The sequence below is a fragment of the Hyperolius riggenbachi genome, chromosome 4 (assembly GCF_040937935.1).
Source record: "Hyperolius riggenbachi isolate aHypRig1 chromosome 4, aHypRig1.pri, whole genome shotgun sequence".
NCBI classification, from domain to species: Eukaryota; Metazoa; Chordata; class Amphibia; order Anura; family Hyperoliidae; genus Hyperolius; species Hyperolius riggenbachi.
Genome location: NC_090649.1, coordinates 81622442 through 81636126, shown reverse-complemented (window position 1 = coordinate 81636126; position 13685 = coordinate 81622442). Strand labels below are relative to the sequence as shown.

The 13685-nt window shown below is 42.6% G+C and overlaps 1 protein-coding gene across 1 annotated transcript in view; it reads right to left on the bottom strand.

Annotated features, from left to right (window-relative positions):
* Positions 1 to 13685, bottom strand: part of MATN3 (matrilin 3) — a 53334-nt gene that overhangs the window by 27028 nt on the left and 12621 nt on the right. The window lies entirely within an intron of this gene.

Sequence of the window (13685 nt, the reverse complement as noted above, 5' to 3'; positions counted from 1 at the left end):
AAGAGGAGCGCTGTCACAACATTTTTCAACAAACAAGTTTAAAGTAAATTAAAAACCGTCTAAAAGGAGGGAAATGGGTGGATTCACCTCCCCCAGATGCAAATGACCAGGCTAATATAGCCGTAGGATTTATAATTCTATTTATTAAAACAATTCTCCAATAGTGATGCAACGCGTTTCACGGGCAAACATCCCGCTTCATCAGGCAATACAACAAGGAGAACACATATGTAGGTCAATCTGTGGCCAGAGCGCCTCTATTTAATAAATAGAATTATAAATCTTACGGCTATATTAGCCTGGTCATTTGCATCTGGGGGAGGTGAATCCACCCATTTCCCTCCTTTTAGACGGTTTTTAATTTATTTTATACTTGTTTGGCGCCTCTATTACTCCCGTTACTCAACATTTCCTACTTTATCATTATTACACATTTGCATATAGTACAGCACTGGCGTAGTGGATAGCGCTCTTGCCTTGCAGCACTGGGTCCCCGGTTTGAATCCCAGCCAGGGCACTATCTGCACTGAGTTTGTATGCTCTCCATGGGTTTCCTTCATGGTTTCCTCCCACATCCCAAAAACGTACAGATAAGTTTTTTTTTTCCCAAACAATTATACATACAGATAAGTTAATTGGCTGCCCCCTATGCATATGGCTAATGGACAAAAAGGGCACGCCATAGGCTGCAATAGCAGTCATAGGCATAATAGCCTTTGGCAATAGCCAAAATATTGGCTATAGTGTGCGCAAAAGAAGAAATTAGGGCGCCCGTTAAATAGCGGTTGTCGAGACCATGTAATCAAAAATTTTCATTTACAGAAAAAGGTTTGTGACAAATAATGTTTACAAATTCGTTTTGACTTTTGATTTAACTTATTTTAACGTTTTTAAAATTCGCTTTTAGGAGTATGAGTACATTTTCGTTTTCACTTACTTTATCGTTTTTTCAGTAGTATAATGCGTACATTTTCGTTTTCAAACTTATTGAATTACAAATATATCGCTTTTTGTATTAACCTTGTTTTCAGAATTATAATGCGTAAATTATAGTTTTGGATTTATTATCTTACTAATATATCGCTTTTCATATTACTGTTATTTTAAGGTTTTTAATGCATACGTGATTGTAAGGCTATTTATTCTATTACAAATATATAACTTTTTCTGTTCATGTTATTTGTAGTGAAGTATTTTTTTTTTTTTTTAAATATAATTTTTATTTGTGATTAAGCATCGGAAATACAGTGACGATTGTAAAGAGTATCCAATACAGAAATTATCCGCCAAATCACTTTTTAACATTTGAACAACAGTCAGAAAAATGGCCATACAGTGGAAGTTGTAACATATTTACAGAAATGTGATAGTTGGAAAGATATTCTTAATATGAATAAGTCTTTGTCCATTCGTATAGCATAGTCCAAATATCATCGTTTTCCATTGGCTGTAGGCCCAAGATCCTAGTAGTAGAATAACATTCCTATAGTATTAACCATGAGTTAGGCACTCCCCTCTAAATTTGTGTGGATACCATTCACGCCCCACCCTCCCCTATCTCAATAATTTTTAGAGTTTTTTCTCCCCTTAGTTATATTTCTAATTTGCCTAGGTAGCCCCCAATTTTGCCCTTTAAGTACCAGGTGGTATCCTTAAAAAAATTCATCAACTCCACAGTTTGAGTTCTGTCAAAGGTCTTTTCAATGAACTTTTGCCATGTTTTAAAGAATTTGGTGATAGTTTTGGATTTTTGTCGTTCAAGATTTAAGCGCTCCAGTTGTAGGAGGTGTTTTAATAGTATAATGAGGTCCGGGATTCCCGGGGGAGTATTATCTAGCCATTTTTTTAGGACCGCTTTTTTAGCCGCAAGTAGTACAAGATGTTCAAATTTGGAAATTTTAGGTCTGTCTTTGTCTGTAGTTACTTCTAGGCTATGGAATAAACAGTAAAGCAAATTCAATGACCTTTTATTATTTGTTATTGTTTCAAGAAAAGTTAGGACTTCATTCCAAAAATTCTGGATAGATGCACAGGTCCATAACATGTGATCCAGATTTGGAGTGGAGTGAGAACATTTTGGGCAGTTGACTATTTGTTTTTCTCCTTGATGTCTAAAAGGGCCAGTAATAGGTATATATGCCCTGTAGACCGTTTTCAAAAACAGTTCCCGCCAGTCCTCTCCTAGAACTGATTTTCGTACTGCCTGCCATCCTTGTTTAACTGCTATATCTATGTCTTCCATTGTCTTACCTGACAGATCCGCCCATTTTTGGAGATGTTGGTAGAAATTTTTCTTTTTTTTCTGGGTTTCTCTAACCACGGAATAGAGCCAGGAAAGAGATTTTTTTTCTTTAGGGTTGGAAAGAAGATGATCAAATTGGGAATTTGTTCGAATTTTGCCTCTTTGACCTAGTGTCGCCTGACAGTAGCTTTTTAATTGGCCATAGTAGAAGAAATGTTTTAATGGAATCTTTTTATGAAGAACCGCATTTTGGAAGGAAAGTAGTTTTCCTTCATTATCCAAAAGAGCTCCCAAATTGTTTATACCCAGTACTGCCCAGCTAGTATAGATATTATACATATTCCCTGGGAGGAAACTTGGGTTCCCTGTTAATGGAGACAATGGGGAAAGGTGTCCTGTAAGATCATATTTCTTCCTAATCTCTCGCCAGGTTATTAAGGTGTCTCGAAGGAGTACATTTTGCTTTATCTTATATGGGAGATTTTTAAGAGGAGTGTGTAGGATTCCGGTAAGTGTATATGGTTGGACTAACGCACACTCTATATCTATAGGTGTGTAGTGGTTAGTGCCCCCAATCCAATCTTGTATATGTCGAAAATTTGCTACAAGATTGTAGGTTCTCAAATCAGGGAAATTCATTCCCACATGAGGGACTGTGGCTTTCAGTTTGGACAGTGCTATTCTTGCTTTTTTCGATTTCCATAGGAAACGTATAAATGTCGATTCCAGTAGCTGAACATCTCTATGTTTAAGTAGAATTGGGATGGTTTGTAAAGGGTAGAGTAGACGTCCAAAACTAAACATTTTAATTATTTGTATTCTACCCATCAATGAAATTGGCAGGGGGTCGAGAGTTTGTAGTTCTTTTATGACCTTTTGTATTAGTGGAGAATAATTTAAGCCATAAAGTTGATCAATCTGCCTGGGTATCTTAATACCTAAGTAAGTGATATGGGCAGATTTGCACTGTAGGCCTATAGAGTCTAAATTAGGATGAGGAATCGCATTTCTTAGGGGTGACAAAAATAAGAGCTCACTCTTAGAGTAGTTTATGGCAAAGCCAGAGGAGGCCCCAAATTTTTTAATATGATTTATCAATTGTACAATGTCTCTCTCTGGATTTGCCATAAACACCATAATGTCATCAGCAAAGAGTGTGGCGTAGATCTTCTGTCGTTCGTTCAGTGATATTCCTTCAAAGATGTTATTTTGGAGAAAAGATCTAGACAGAGGCTCAATAGCCAAGTTAAAAAGAAGCGGAGATAGGGGGCAGCCTTGCCGCACCCCTCTCTCAAGGCCAAGGGGTTGACTCAATCCAAATGGCAGAGATATTTGTGCTCTTGGAGAGAGATGCATACTCTTAATATAAGATAGAAAATTACCTGAAAAACCAAGTTTCTCTAATACCTTGATCAACCATGACCACTCTACACTGTCGAAGGCCTTCTCAGCATCAAGAGCCAGGAAGGCCTCCGACAGTGCTCCCCGACCCCTCAGCCTACAATGTTCCATGACAGCCAATGTTTTCCTGATGTTTGTAACAGCACTCCTGCCCGCAACAAAGCCGACCTGAGAGTCATGGATTAAAGTTGGTAAAAAATAAGACAACCTGTCGGCCAGAATCTTTGATAGGATTTTGAAATCCACATTAAGTAAAGAGATAGGCCTATATGATGTTGGCTCAATGGGATTTTTCCCTGGCTTAAGAATTAATTTTATGAATGCATCGTTAGCTGTGTCGGGGAAGGAACGGTTCTTCAAAACATCATTATAGAGACAAGCTAAATGTGGAGAGATTTCTGTTTTTAGTAATTTGAAAAATTCTGGTGAGAGGCCATCCGGGCCAGGAGTTTTGCCTAGTGTCATATTTTTAATAATTGTAGAAATTTCTCCTGACGTAACATCTGCATTCAGAAGATCAAGAGTTTCCTCATCTAAACAGGGTAGCTTAAGTGAGTGCAAGAGATCATCTTGATCCTCGGACTTTCTAGGTTGGGATTTATATAGATCCTTGTAAAACCTTTGGAAGACATTAAGGATTTTTTCCGGAGTGGCCTGAGTCTTTCCTTCCTGATTTCTAATTGCCGATATAATCGGGGAGGATCTTCTACCCTTGGCCAGGTTAGCTAATAGCTTACCTGACTTGTTTCCCCATTTAAAGAAATTTGCTTCTCCATATGATCTATATATTCTGTCATATTTCTCTATGTGGATATCTGAATTTCTCTTGTCCTGGAGCCATATTTCTCTATTGGTAGGAGATGGATTGGTTTTAAACTGAAGATATGATTCTCTAACCTTTTGACAGGCGCTTAAGTAATTGGTCAGAGCCTTTTTCTTATAGGCACTGGCATAGGCAATTATCTGGCCTCTAAGGACTGCCTTCGCTGTTTCCCAGAGGAGGACGGGCTGTTTCCTGTGTAGGGCATTTGTACGTTGAAATTCTCTCCACCACATGACTAAGTCATTTCCGAATTGTTCATCATTATATAGGAAAGTGGGGAATCTCCATATGTTTCCCTGCTTTCTCTGATATGTTCGGATAGAGGTACATACCGGGGCATGATCTGAAATTACCATAGCCTTAATGGCTGATTCTTGTATGGATGTTAGTAAGTTTTCAGAGACTAAGATTAGATCTATACGGGAATGAGTATGATGTGCATTTGAATAGTGGGAGTAGTCCCGGTCTAATGGGTGAAGGTGTCGCCAGCTGTCTTTTAAGTTAGTATGGTCAAGGAAAGTTCTTAAATTTTTATCCTGTGTGCTGGTTTTGGTTTCAAAGTGTTTGGATTTTAGTCTGTCCTCCTCTGGGTTAGGTACCGCATTCCAGTCGCCCAATACTATAGAATAGATATGTGAGGGTGTTTTGGATATCTTTTGTCCCAGGTCGAGTAGGAACTGGGAATTATTAGAGTTTGGTGCATAAATTCCCCATATGTCAAAAATCTGATTGTCATATTTGATTTGTACATTTAGCCATCTTCCCTCTGGGTCATGTTCTTGGGCTAAAATTTGAACTTGTAGGCCTCTACGAATTAATAATATGACTCCCGCCTTTCTTCCCTGTGAGGGGGCTCCTATTACCTGGCCAACCCACATTTTAGACAAAAATATCATCTCATTTTCTTTTAGGTGGGTTTCTTGCAAAACAGCTAAGTCAACTTTTAGTTTTCCTAGGTGCCTTAATACTTGTGAGCGTTTTTGAGGGGTTCTAAGCCCTTTAACGTTCCAGGTGGTTACTTTCATGTAATGCCTGTATGACTTTTAGCTTCCAATTGCATAGTTAAAAATTGCATAGTAATGTGACGTTTCCTGTCCCAGCGAGCAGGGAACGCCGCAAGTATTTTCCTACAAGGGGGCTTTACATGATTATTTTTCGAGACAGGGGGGATGGGGGGTAACCATTCTCCAGAGTGGTGCCTAAGTAACCAAATTGTTAACAGCGGGGTACGGTTTGAGTTCATTTCCAAACCGTCCCCCAAACCTTGGTCTTTTTCTATGTTTTTCGCATAAAGACCTGCAACCCTTATCGACTTCCTTTTTTCCGAAGGAGAAAAGGAGTTAGGGCTATATAAGACCTGACCTTTAGGAGTAAGAGTAGAAATTTCTAATAGCATAAGTATGTGAAAGCAGATCAGGGTAATAGAGCCCAACATAACAGTAAGTATATTATTAAGATTTATCCAGTGGTAGTTATACGTCCGGTTGCCATTTCACCCATTTATATAAAGTATGAAAGTGTCTAAGTATTGCCCATATATTAAATGGTAATGGAGTCTAAACATTTCCGTTTAAAAGAATGAAAAACAGTGAAATCAAGAGTAAAGAATAAAAAATGAAAAGCAATGGGTCAATAAAGAGCATATTATAGACTAACGTAATATGTACATATACCCCAGCGGGTAGGCGTCAGGAGGAGGCCTACATGTTCCGTAGTGTGAGGATCAGCAAGAAGTGGAGAGGAGGGAGAGGTTTTCAGTCCCAGCTTGATGACTCTTGGCTCGAGAAAGTGTCCGCAGGTTTGTCCGGTGAACGAGGGATTTCTCCCTGTGTACTTTTCATCGGGCTTTGACTTAGAGCAGGAGAGCCTATTCCTCTCTTAGTCTTTAGATGGGTCTCTGCTTCAGCTGGGGTGGTAAAGGCCACGGTGGATCCATCTTCTGCATATATCACTAGCGTTGCCAGGTAGTTAAGTGAAAATCGTATTTTGTTTTGAACCAATTGTTGGCATATAGGGTTAAAAGTTTTACGTGCTTTATTTACCTCGGCAGAGTAATCAGAAAATAGTAAAAGTTTTTTACCTTCCACTTCAAGTGTTCGTAGACTTCTGTAGGCACGTAAAACTTGCATTTTTTCTGAGAAGTCTAAGTATCGCGCCATTACTGGGCGAGGACCTTTACGATCGTTTCGAATCGGGCCAATACGGTGGGCTCGTTCTACTTTGAATACAGCTTCGATACCCAGAGCCTTCGGAATGGTGGCAGCACATAGTTGAGGTAGGTCTGTGGCCTTGACAGCTTCAGGGATCCCTATTATCCGCAAGTTATTTCTTCGTGATCGATTTTCGAGATCATCTAGTTTATCAGAAAAGACCACTTGCCTGTTTGAAGTTAGGTGTGTCAGCTTAGATGTCTCCTCCATTTTATCTTCCAGGTCACTGATTCTTTTTTCAGCCTGGTCAAAACGGGCTGCGTGTGTCTGCAGATCCTCTTGAATGGACCTAAGTTGAATGCCCATTACCTCCGCTATGATGGTAGTCAGTTCTGGTTTGAGGAGTTTCACTACCTCTTGGGCTAAGAAGCTGTAATCAATGTCTGATTGTGGAGCGGGTGATTCTGGTTGTTCATCTGGTGCGGACTCCTGCGCAGCGTCACCCTCCGCCATCTTGGGTGCGCTCGTCTTGGGCCCGGCTTTCCCCGTTCCCTGAGTCCTCTTGTCCCGTGGACCTCGGAGTACGTATCGGTCCATTGTGGTCTCCTCTGTCGTCTGCGACATCTGTGCCAGGCTTTCGGAGTGGCTCTCTCGCTGGGGTATAGTTTTTATTTTGTCGGGTGGGATGGAGCTGCCGGTCTACGCGTCCATCTCCCTCGGCGCCGGAACCGGAAGTCTGTAGTGAAGTATTTTACGTTATCAAATATATTATTGTTTCTGTGTGTGTAAGGGTATGTATGCAGTGGAGGTGGTTAGGGTTAGGCACCACCAGGGCGATGGTTACGCACCACCAGGGGGGGGGGGGGGGGGGTAGGGTTAGGCACCTCCAGGGGGGTTGTTAGGGTTAGGCATCTCCAGGGGGGGTGCTTAGGGTTAGACACCACCAGGGGGATTTTAGGGATAGGCACCACAAGGTGGGTTTTAGGGTTAGGCACCACCAGGCAGCGGGGGAAGTTTAGGGTTAGGCACCACCTAGGGGGTCTAGGGGTTAGGGATAGGTACAGGGAGGTTCTGTGTGAAAGTACGGTTACGTATAGTTGCAATAAAATATCTGTAATATCTACAATTGAATTACTATGCTTAATAGCACCAGGAGGGGTTTTAAGGTTAGGCACCACCATGGTGTTTTTAGGGTTAAGCACCACCGGGGGGGGGGGGGGGAGTCTAGGGGTTAGGGATAGGTACAGGGAGGGTCCTGTGTGAGAGTACGGTTTGATATAGTGGCAGATAAATGCTAAAATAATCAACACATTACATCACTAATTGTCGCTTAAAAGGGGACTCCTGATCTAACCTCCCTACCCAAATCTTTTTGGGGAGACAATAAACCTACCAGGTTTTAGGAGGAAACTGGAGCATGTGGAGGAAGCTCCAGGATGATCAAGAGGATATACAATATCAGAACAAGTATTGCCCTGGGTGGGATGCTATCCTGGGACTGTAGCATGGCAAGGTGACAATGCTCGCTACTCACTACTGTACTCGTAAATGATAGTCTCTAACATATGCTGTAAATACAGGGGACTCACAAGCAGGGTCGCCGTCAGGGGGGCACAACGGGGACAGCAGTATGGGGCCCGAGGAGAGTCTGTGGCCTGAACAGTGGCAGTGCCACTCGGACCCCAGCAGAAAATCATGCTCCTATGGCATGGTCCATTTAAGCCACGGGAGCTGTGCGGTCCTCCCTCTCTCCCTCTGCTCCGTGATTGGTCCTCATTTCAAAAAAACAGTAAATTCTGCTTCAGATTTTGGATCAACCCACATAGACATTATTCATTAAGTACTTCCAGAATCCAGACATGTTAAAAGATTTTTGGAATAAAAAATATGTCTGTTACCTGAATGGATAGGAGAAGATTACATCTAAAAACAAGAGTGATAAAATACAAATAGTCAGCAAATCATGTTAACAAATGTTCAGAAATCAGTTTGGAATTTAAAGCAAAAACTCCAGGTCAACATTTTCTGGCCATAGCCCACCCCTTACCCACCTTACATTCGTTTTTGATAACTAAAGTAGAAAAAAAAAACTCTCCACAAGCCTCAATTTTCACATACAAAGTAAAGTCACTTGAAATGTATCACTATTTGGGGGGAACAGTACAGAACAGTAAGGGAGAATTTTTAAGGTTAGGCGTCTGGAAGGGGGATTTTAAAGTTAAAGGGAACCTAAAGCGAGAGGTATGTGGAGGCCGCCATATTTATTTCCAGTTGCCTGATAGCCCTGCTAATCTATTTGGCTGCAGTAGTGTCTGAATCACACCAGAAACAAGCATGCAGCTAATCTTGTCAGATCTGGCAATGAAATCAGAAACACCTGGGCCCATATGCAAATTCACTTTTTCACTTAAGTTTTCTCCTTTCTGTTAGTCCTAAACCAACAGCAAGCAAGAAAATACAATAATTTTAATAGTACTTTTTCCCTAACTTTTGAGTATTTTTTCAATTGTCAAATGCTAAAAAGGTTTTTTTTTAAAGAGAACATGAAAATTATCTCCAAGGAGATAACTCAGGAGAAAAAGTGAATTGCATATGAGCCCTGATCTGCTGCATGCTTGTTCAGGGTCTATCACTAAAAGTATTAGAGGCAGAGGAACTGCAGCACAGCCAACAACTGGAAATAAATATGGCAGCCTCCATATCCCTCTCACTTCAGGTTCCCTGAGCCCGAGGTGGGCACATAAAAAAAAAAAAACTATGCTACTTGATCTGGCCGATGGGCGGATCAGGTAACCCCCGTTTCCGCCTCTCCGTTGGCCCGCATGCAGTACCTTTCACTTCTGTGACCTCTGGGGTCACGACGGTGGAAGTAGAGAGAGATTCTTTCCCAGCATGCAGGGAGGCGGGGGCACGGCAGGGGGCGCAGCCAGGGAGTGTAGAAAGCCTGCAAGAACACCCCCAGAGGGCGTTTTAAGCAGGGAATCCCTCTCCTCCCATTACCATCCAGAATAGCGACAATCATTGTCATTAATTTCGGGGGGCTATAGCGCGGCGGTGGGGAGGGCAGACAGCAGTGTGTGGAGGACACAGCCCCCCCTGCACAGCTTAGGGTTCTCTTTAAGCATCAGGAAGGAGGGTTTTAAGGTTAGGGGTCAGGAAGGGGGGTTAAAAGTTAGGCACTGGAGGGAGGGCTCTGTGTGAGAGTAGGGTTAGGTTTAGCTGTAGTAAAATATCAGTAACATTTACCAGTGTTTTACTATCGTCGTTATCGTTTTCATTTGGCGCCCGATTCCCGGCAGAATGTATTGTTTTAGACTTATATTGGCTTCAGGAAAGGTGGGGGGAAAGGCTGCGCATCCCTAAACACATGCTGCAATTGAATGGTTAATCGCATAGGCATACACCGCCTCTGCCAGACTGAAAAATGCATGCCCTGCATCCAAGACAAGTGCTAACATTTATTAAACTAGGAGGTACTTTAGCTTCCAATATGGTTTGCATGCAATACTGCTTATCATGCAAACAGGAAACTCAGGAGGAGGGGCTGGGAGCAGCTAACCTGACAGTTACATAGTTACAAAGTTAAGGAAAGGTGGGGGGAAAGGCTGCGCATCCCTAAACACATGCTGCAATTGAATGGTTAATCGCATAGGCATACACCGCCTCTGCCAGACTGTTTGCATGATAAGTAGTAGCAGATTTGCATCTGAATTGAATGCGAAGTGTGTAGAAAGTCTATATAGGTGCTACACACTGAGCTGGTGGTCATTTCAGGTGCAGCCTTAGTGGTATGCGCTGGCGTTCTCCTCGCTGTTCTACCAAATGTAAGTTACACATTTTTTTCTGCTTAGCTGCTCCCGAGGTTTTAAATTTAGGTTAGGTCACTTGCCCGGAGGTCTGCCTCACCGTGGCGCAAGTGTCTAGTATAATATACTTTGCATGCAAACCATATTGGAAGCTAAAGTACCTCCTAGTTTAATAAATGTTAGCACTTGTCTTGGATGCAGGGCATGCATTTTTCAGTCTGGCAGAGGCGGTGTATGCCTGTGCGATTAACCATTCAATTGCAACATGTGTTTAGGGATGCGCAGCCTTTCCCCCCACCTTTCCTTAACTTTGTAACTATGTAACTGTCAGGTTAGCTGCTCCCAGCCCCTCCTCCTGAGTTTCCTGTTTGCATGATAAGTAGTAGCAGATTTGCATATGATTTGCATCTGAATTGAATGCGAAGTGTGTAGAAAGTCTATATAGGTGCTACACACTGAGCTGGTGGTCATTTCAGGTGCAGCCTTAGTGGTATGCGCTGGCGTTCTCCTCGCTGTTCTACCAAATGTAAGTTACACATTTTTTTCTGCTTAGCTGCTCCCGAGGTTTTAAATTTAGGTTAGGTCACTTGCCCGGGGGTCTGCCTCACCGTGGCGCAAGTGTCTAGTATAATATACTTTGCATGCAAACCATATTGGAAGCTAAAGTACCTCCTAGTTTAATAAATGTTAGCACTTGTCTTGGATGCAGGGCATGCATTTTTCAGTCTGGCAGAGGCGGTGTATGCCTATGCGATTAACCATTCAATTGCAGCATGTGTTTAGGGATGCGCAGCCTTTCCCCCCACCTTTCCTTAACTTTGTAACTATGTAACTGTCAGGTTAGCTGCTCCCAGCCCCTCCTCCTGAGTTTCCTGTTTGCATGATAAGTAGTAGCAGATTTGCATATGATTTGCATCTGAATTGAATGCGAAGTGTGTAGAAAGTCTATATAGGTGCTACACACTGAGCTGGTGGTCATTTCAGGTGCAGCCTTAGTGGTATGCGCTGGCGTTCTCCTCGCTGTTCTACCAAATGTAAGTTACACATTTTTTTCTGCTTAGCTGCTCCCGAGGTTTTAAATTTAGGTTAGGTCACTTGCCCGGAGGTCTGCCTCACCGTGGCGCAAGTGTCTAGTATAATATACTTTGCATGCAAACCATATTGGAAGCTAAAGTACCTCCTAGTTTAATAAATGTTAGCACTTGTCTTGGATGCAGGGCATGCATTTTTCAGTCTGGCAGAGGCGGTGTATGCCTATGCGATTAACCATTCAATTGCAGCATGTGTTTAGGGATGCGCAGCCTTTCCCCCCACCTTTCCTTAACTTTGTAACTATGTAACTGTCAGGTTAGCTGCTCCCAGCCCCTCCTCCTGAGTTTCCTGTTTGCATGATAAGTAGTAGCAGATTTGCATATGATTTGCATCTGAATTGAATGCGAAGTGTGTAGAAAGTCTATATAGGTGCTACACACTGAGCTGGTGGTCATTTCAGGTGCAGCCTTAGTGGTATGCGCTGGCGTTCTCCTCGCTGTTCTACCAAATGTAAGTTACACATTTTTTTCTGCTTAGCTGCTCCCGAGGTTTTAAATTTAGGTTAGGTCACTTGCCCGGAGGTCTGCCTCACCGTGGCGCAAGTGTCTAGTATAATATACTTTGCATGCAAACCATATTGGAAGCTAAAGTACCTCCTAGTTTAATAAATGTTAGCACTTGTCTTGGATGCAGGGCATGCATTTTTCAGTCTGGCAGAGGCGGTGTATGCCTATGCGATTAACCATTCAATTGCAGCATGTGTTTAGGGATGCGCAGCCTTTCCCCCCACCTTTCCTTAACTTTGTAACTATGTAACTGTCAGGTTAGCTGCTCCCAGCCCCTCCTCCTGAGTTTCCTGTTTGCATGATAAGTAGTAGCAGATTTGCATATGATTTGCATCTGAATTGAATGCGAAGTGTGTAGAAAGTCTATATAGGTGCTACACACTGAGCTGGTGGTCATTTCAGGTGCAGCCTTAGTGGTATGCGCTGGCGTTCTCCTCGCTGTTCTACCAAATGTAAGTTACACATTTTTTTCTGCTTAGCTGCTCCCGAGGTTTTAAATTTAGGTTAGGTCACTTGCCCGGAGGTCTGCCTCACCGTGGCGCAAGTGTCTAGTATAATATACTTTGCATGCAAACCATATTGGAAGCTAAAGTACCTCCTAGTTTAATAAATGTTAGCACTTGTCTTGGATGCAGGGCATGCATTTTTCAGTCTGGCAGAGGCGGTGTATGCCTATGCGATTAACCATTCAATTGCAGCATGTGTTTAGGGATGCGCAGCCTTTCCCCCCACCTTTCCTTAACTTTGTAACTATGTAACTGTCAGGTTAGCTGCTCCCAGCCCCTCCTCCTGAGTTTCCTGTTTGCATGATAAGTAGTAGCAGATTTGCATATGATTTGCATCTGAATTGAATGCGAAGTGTGTAGAAAGTCTATATAGGTGCTACACACTGAGCTGGTGGTCATTTCAGGTGCAGCCTTAGTGGTATGCGCTGGCGTTCTCCTCGCCGTTATATTGGCTTCACCCTATGCCCATTTTTCTTCACACCTCTATTTCATGCACACCTCTAAAATCTTAGCAGTGAAAATATTCATTTTCTGCTAGCAATGAGAACAGTATGTATGCTTGCAAAAATGAACAGAAAATAAAACCATTCTTGTCAAATATAACGCCCAAAAAAGTCTAGTCTGTCTTGAAAATACATTATATGTATGACTAAGAGGTTGCAAAGATTGCTGCTTAATAAGGCCATAGCTAAAATTCAAAACTGCTCTGGAAAGCAGGTAATTTGGGTGCCGCCATAGACGCCACAAAAAAATTACAGCTATAGGGGAAAATTTGGGCACTGGAGGCACCAGCTATTTTATTGGTTGCCTCCAGGTCCGTCGCACTCCCTCCTATAGCCATAATATCTATGGGCACCTATGGCGACGCCCGATATTTTTTTATTTTGTGCATTGCGTTAATCGGCTCTTTGGCGGAGGCGGTTAAGGTTAGGCATGGGTGGGGGCCTTTAACTTTCGGTATCGGTAGAGAGAGGTGTTGGTTAGGTTTAGGCAGGGGCGCCTCTAGCCATTTTGTCACTCCAGGCAAGAAAGCCTGTGGCGCCTTCCCCCTTCCCACGTGGCGGCCACTAAGCCCGCCCCCCCCATGTGAGAATGATCGGAATGCGGCAGTGTTTCACCAAGAAATAATTGTAATGCAGCAGCGTTTCACCAGAAAATA